Here is a 6,264-nt window from a genome sequence, read left to right as displayed (position 1 = left end):
CCGAACAAAATGGCCTATAGGATGTCAATGATCATTTAACTCAACCAAATTAATAGTTATCAAACAAAAAGACTTGACCGATCATGATGATTGAAGCGACAAATAGAAATGAGCAATCTACTTCACCCTGCAATATGGGAGAAAATGTGTTGAGCAATACAAGGTATTTGGGTACAGTGAATGTTGTAGTACTAAATTAAAGCGATCTGTGAAGATACAGTAGTAGGCATACTTTTGTAGATAGATTTTACTGACATAATTTGCAGTAAAATAGGAAATATTTTTAACTTTACATTCTGCATATATTTTGCAAAAAATTATTGATAAGGTTTCCAAATAAAAGATGTGGATAAAACATAAATTTATTGTATCTAGTGTTATAGTACATAAAAAAGATTACTGAAATTTACTACTCTAGCTAAACAACCACTTGGTAAATATATATTGGTCTTATAGGAAGCCCCTTTGCATTATGTGACTCGTATAGGGCCACTTGGTGCATTTGTCTTTGCTGGAACAGAGTCATCTGCTCCACCAGTGTGCGTTGTTGCATCGGTTGTTGCTGCATATATGGTTTCCTTTGTAATCAAAGGTGGTGTCTTAATATCTTTTGGTTTTGGATGATTGAACTTACAAATGGCACCAAATTTACATTTGCATGTTTTTGCATATAATCGAAATACAGGACATTCAAGAAATGAAGGACTGTCATGGGAAACACATTTGACAGCAATGGAATATTTTACCGAACATACGGGTTTAGAAGGCCTCACTGGTAAGATAGTGCTATCAGCGATTAGTGACTGCCGCATTTCAGCAAAGCACAACAATTGAGACTCTTGAAGGTTAGAAAAACAGACAAATAATTTGCAACTCACCTGCTTATTTGAGTGGAAAAGAAATATTAGCGAGATGCATCATGAAAGGTTAATAACTAACCTGACATGGTATAAATAGAACCATCTGGGCACTTCTTTGATAAGAAGTCAAGTATCTTTCAGCTTGGTTAGCAGTTACACGATGGAAAATTGACAACATCAACAAGATTAGCTTTCTCCAGCCTATGTCTAATGCCATGAACTATGAATACCAGATGACTAACTGGAACCAATTGAGGAGCATTTGCAGAATCTATTATCACTTCCATTGAGCTTCAAGCCCTTCCTCCAATATGACAATAAGCCCTTCCTCCAATATGACAATATGACAATAAGCACCATTAACAGAGGAGCACCATTGGTATCCCTACCAACATTATTATTATAGTTAAAAAATGCAGGGCCACTGTTTATCCTGGCAGAATCTTGAACGACAATTCAATGTGATGGACCGAAGACAGTTGCAAGCATAGAGTGACTACAAAATACACTCTATCCCGTCCAAAGAAGAAGCTCCATATGTCTAATTAGCAGCAAAACTTTGAAGCAAATAACATACTATCTCAGAACCCTGCATATCAAAAGTCACTGATTTGATATTCTAAGGATAATTGTACTTGTTTTTCCCTCAAAACGATCTATTGTATGAAATTAAATAGACCTAAATTTCATTATCAACATTTTCGATTAAGAGGAGCTCTCGGGAAAATTGTACCTGTGTGCTAGCGAACATTCCACAAAACTCACACTGAAGCTCCCTAAAGTTGGACCCTCAAGCAATCATTTTCTCTTGCGTCACTAAGGGCAGGGCAGCTAATGTTAGGTATGTACCCTACAATGAGTATATGTGCCTGAGGTGTAAAAAAACAGTTAATAGAACATTCCCTAGAGAATTCAAGCAAAAACATTACCTGCCCAACCCAAATGATCAATGCAATAAAACCGATGTAGAGTGAAGCTGGCACCAATGCGTACCTGAAATTATGTCATCTAAGTTAACATTGCATGGAAGGATTCACGTTGAATGTACTTTAACTTTCTTTATCATTTCAAACAACTAAAACACCCACCAGATTAGGACGCGTATCAGCTAGGATCAAAGGTTATCCAAATACAAACAACTTGTGCATATAAAAAACAGGAAAACCATATCTTTTCATGAGGGGAAAACTATATCTTTTTTCAGAACAAACCGGTTCAGAAATTCAAGGTCCAGACACTATTATTTCTACCACCACCGCTGATTTAACTCATGTCAATCGATTAAAATATAGTCCAAAAATGTATTAGGGCAATATTTCTTGTATTTTGTATATAATCCGGACTTATATGACTCGTGCTTCTATAATTAGAACCATCTATGTCAAATGATGATATTATGAACATGTTGGCTAGTTATTTATTATAACCTAATCGCTTACCAACTAATTTAATAACCGGTGCAATTGGATTACCTCTATTCGTACAAGAGTACTGAAGATCCCAGAACATTCTATGGTGACCTGCGAGCACGAGCCAAACACGTGAGACAAAAATATAAACAACCTTGGCCAAACAATTCAGTCGTGAGAACTAACATCTTCATCAACTCCTAGAACATTCACGGCCAAACCAACACACCATGACGTCCCACCCCTCCCCTCATACTCAGTGATATATATCGCCGCCTCCCCTCGCGAAAGCACTCGTAGAGACGACAACAAAGCGAGAAGTCGAGGGGAGAGAACTGCAAATGCTTAAATGAAGTTGTACTTACCCTGTACCCTGCTCTCCATTCTCACCGAAAGGGTTGAAGTTCTCCATGTTATCCTGTTCAAAAAACAAAATAGTTCAAACAACCTGGAAGCCAAAAATGTACTCCTATGAGTAGCTAACACAATGGTTTATGTCATAGTTTTCAAGATACTTGTCCTTTCGATATCCTATGCAAACATGCAATAGAATTATTAGATCGATGCCTGCTGAATAGCTATTGGTAGAAGGCCAGTTTAGCATCTCTCGACCATCAGCATCTACTTTCTCCTTACCTAAGAACTTATCCACCAAAATGTTGTATGTTCATTGCTAATTTTGTTTGGTGCTAGAAACATTAGGCCCTTTTCTAATCTCAAGTCAAACTAACAAGCAAGAAAAAAGGAGATTCAGTGGTCTGCTACTGGGTTTAATTATAAAGACGTGATTTCATCAAAACAGAACGAAAGGAAGAAGCGATCCTGCCACGCACCTGCCACTCCTGCAGGCCCTGGACGCTCTCCGGGTTGAGCTTCTTGACGACGATCTGAAGTATACAATCTATGGTTCTTGCAAGGAATAGAGCACGAAAAGCTCATTCACATAAAACAAGAAAGCCCAATATGGGTAGACTCCAGTCCAGTACCTGTGGTAGTCAGTGTAATCAAACATGCTTAAATTTGATACAGGGGAAATCTTGTAAGGAATTATGAATATAGTTATTATAGACAAACAAGTAACTGTAATTATTAGTGGGAGCACCTAGAGGGGGGTGAATAGGTGATCCTGTAAAAATCAAATACTTATAGCCACAAAACTTGGTTAAGTGTTAGTATGGCTAAGAAGCGAGCTCTTGCTAACACAAGATATCACAAAAAAGCAATCACAAGAGACACGGTAGTTTATCCCTTGGTTCGGCCAAGTATAACACTTGCCTACTCCACGTTGTGGCGTCCCAATGGACGAGGGTTGCACTCAACCCCTTTCAAGTGATCCAATGATCAGCTTGAATACCATGGTGTTTTCCTTTCTTATACTTTATCCCGTTTGCAAGGAATCTCCACAACTTGGAGCCTCTCGCCCTTACAATTGATGATCACAAAGAAGCATGAAAGTAAGGGAGGGGAGAGCAACACACACAAGACTCAAAACCAGAGCACAATCACGCACACAGGCCACAACTTGAGCTCACAACACAACTCGAGGAGTTCTCTACTCAAATGGGGCTCAAGTCACTGTCTCAAAGAATTGAATGCGCGAGAGTGGAGTCTTGGTGCTTAGGAATGATCAAGGAATGCTTGGGTGACTCCTCTATGCGCCTAGGGGTCCCTTTTATAGCCCCAAGGCAGCTAAGAGCCTTTGAAACCCAACAAGGAAGGCAATTCTTGCCTTCTGTCGGGTGGCGCACCGGACAGTCCGGTGCACCACCGGACAGCCACTGTAGCATGTCCGGTGCGGATCTCCTTCCATTCCTAGCGCAGCCGACCGTTGGATCTTCGGGCTGGTTGGCGCACCGGACACTGTCCGGTGCACACCGGACAGTCCGGTGCCCCGAGCCGACCGTTGGCGTGGGCCACGCGTCGCGCGCGGATTGCGCGGCCGACCGTTGCGCTGGCGGCCGTTGGCTCACCGGACAGTCCGGTGCACCACCGGACAGTCCGGTGAATTATAGCCGTACGCCGTCAAAGATTCCCGAGAGTGGCCAGTTCGCCAGAGTCCAGCCTGGCGCACCGGACACTGTCCGGTGCACCCAAACTGAGCTGAGTCTTGGCTCCTTCGAGCCAAGTTCTCCTCTTCTTTTCTTTTCTCTGATTCCAGCACTTAGACAAATATATTAGTACACAAAAACCAATGTACTAAGTCTAGAATTATACCTTCTTGTTGATTTGCACTTCATTCATCATTTGACATATAATAACTCACTTAATGGGTGTTGGACACTTAATCACCAAAATATACTTGAAATGGCCCAAAGGCACATTTCCCTTTCAATTAGCCATGTGAATGAAAAAACAAACAAACATATTGGAGGAGTAACCGCAAATGGAGAACATCTTCAAGGAATAATTCTAGACTATCCAAAACAAAATAGCAACATACATTAACTATTTGAAAAGGATCCTATTTGCATCATGAAATAATTTCTCAGGTCCCAGGAAATAGGAATAGCTTAACAAATAATAATGAGACTGGAAATAACAGCCAATGTTCTAAACAAACATACGTGCTGGACTGGGATGCATGGAGTATATATAATTTGAGAGAAAAGAGTACAGCTCACGAGAAGCCCTTCTTGCTGAATAATGTCTTTCCAGTGTTGTTTCTGAATGCTACGTCTATTTGTAGATTGAGGATTGTGATTATCTAACTGTAAAGTTTGTGCAATTTTTTATTGTGGATCCGTTTTAAATCTGATATATCATTTCATTTTGGACTGGTTCAGACAATAAGATGACAAATCTGCATTAAATAGTCTGTGCTCATCATCATTGTCCACTACGACTGCTGACTGCTCAAGGAAAAATGAGCATACAACACTGCCTAACTATCAAGAAAACTGGATCCAACCAAACATGAAAATCACAGACCTAGCTGTTGTGAAACTCAGATTGAGAATTTGATTTCTCCACTCTTGGCATCGACAATAGAATTCCAGAACAACACTTTCTTCTTCCGAGCAGCGGCCTTATGCTGAGCCTCAAGCTCAAGCTGCTTGATCATGCCAGGGTGAGCTGCCTCGATGGCACGACAAAACTTGTTGTACAGATTCACTCTATCCTGAGTCCCGGAGACAAGCTCACTTGCGTTGGGCTTCTTGAGGAAATCAAGAACATTCAACAAATTTCTCATAGATGTTTTGTAGGAAAAGAAAGAGGCAACACATCATACATAAGCTAAATATTTTGAGCAAACAGACCAAAAATTCTCAAATCAGTTGCATAGTGCTGAAAAACGGTCAAGCAATAGATCAAAATTATTTGAGAATTCTTTATACATGGCTCCATACCAAACTCGAGAGAAAAACTCCTATGCACTTCCAAAATAACCAGGATAGGTAGCATCAGATGACCAGATAACATCGAGTTCACAGATCAGAACAGATTGTAGTGCACAACAAGCAGATAAGAAGGCTAACTGGACAAACTTGGCTCAATTGTGAATGCACGGATTGAACTCGTTACAAAGGGAACCTACCTTCATCATTCTTCCTTATCTCACTTAGCCCATAAAACCTGCATTAAATAGGCTGCTTGACATTTAATATTTCAATGTTGTCAGGACTATATTGTATAGGACCTTGAAGGAGCTGACCATGTGCCAGACCTTGATCATAGCCATGTTGCCGAGTTGAAGATATTAGGACTATATTAAACATAGCTGCATATAACATCAGGTACACAATTTTGCTCTCATTTTTATAAAATAAATACGTACCAAAGGTCTCAAACAACAATACTCAATTTGAATGGCACACACTTCGGAGAATATGATATTATGATGACATCAAACTTATCAAATATCTATAAAAATAAATTTAATATTTATGAGGCATAATAAATATCAACAACTAAAACAAGAAATATTTTTATAATATAGATGCTAGTTGGTTTGCTGTACGAGTTCTTCATTTCTATAATCATCGGGTATGTTTTGA

At 39.7% G+C, this 6,264-nt stretch overlaps 1 long non-coding RNA gene across 1 annotated transcript; it reads right to left on the bottom strand.

Annotated features, from left to right (window-relative positions):
* Positions 1 to 2,604: 2,604 nt before the first annotated feature.
* Positions 2,605 to 6,122, bottom strand: LOC109939566 (uncharacterized). Its single transcript, XR_002262045.1, has 3 exons — positions 5,805 to 6,122; positions 3,103 to 3,255; positions 2,605 to 2,687 (listed from the first exon to the last, which is right to left on the bottom strand). It is a non-coding gene; the product is annotated as an uncharacterized lncRNA (long non-coding RNA).
* Positions 6,123 to 6,264: the final 142 nt, after the last annotated feature.

Source organism: Zea mays, chromosome 5 (assembly GCF_902167145.1).
Source record: "Zea mays cultivar B73 chromosome 5, Zm-B73-REFERENCE-NAM-5.0, whole genome shotgun sequence".
Taxonomy (NCBI): Eukaryota; Viridiplantae; Streptophyta; class Magnoliopsida; order Poales; family Poaceae; genus Zea; species Zea mays.
This window is presented reverse-complemented; position numbering and strand designations above follow the sequence as displayed.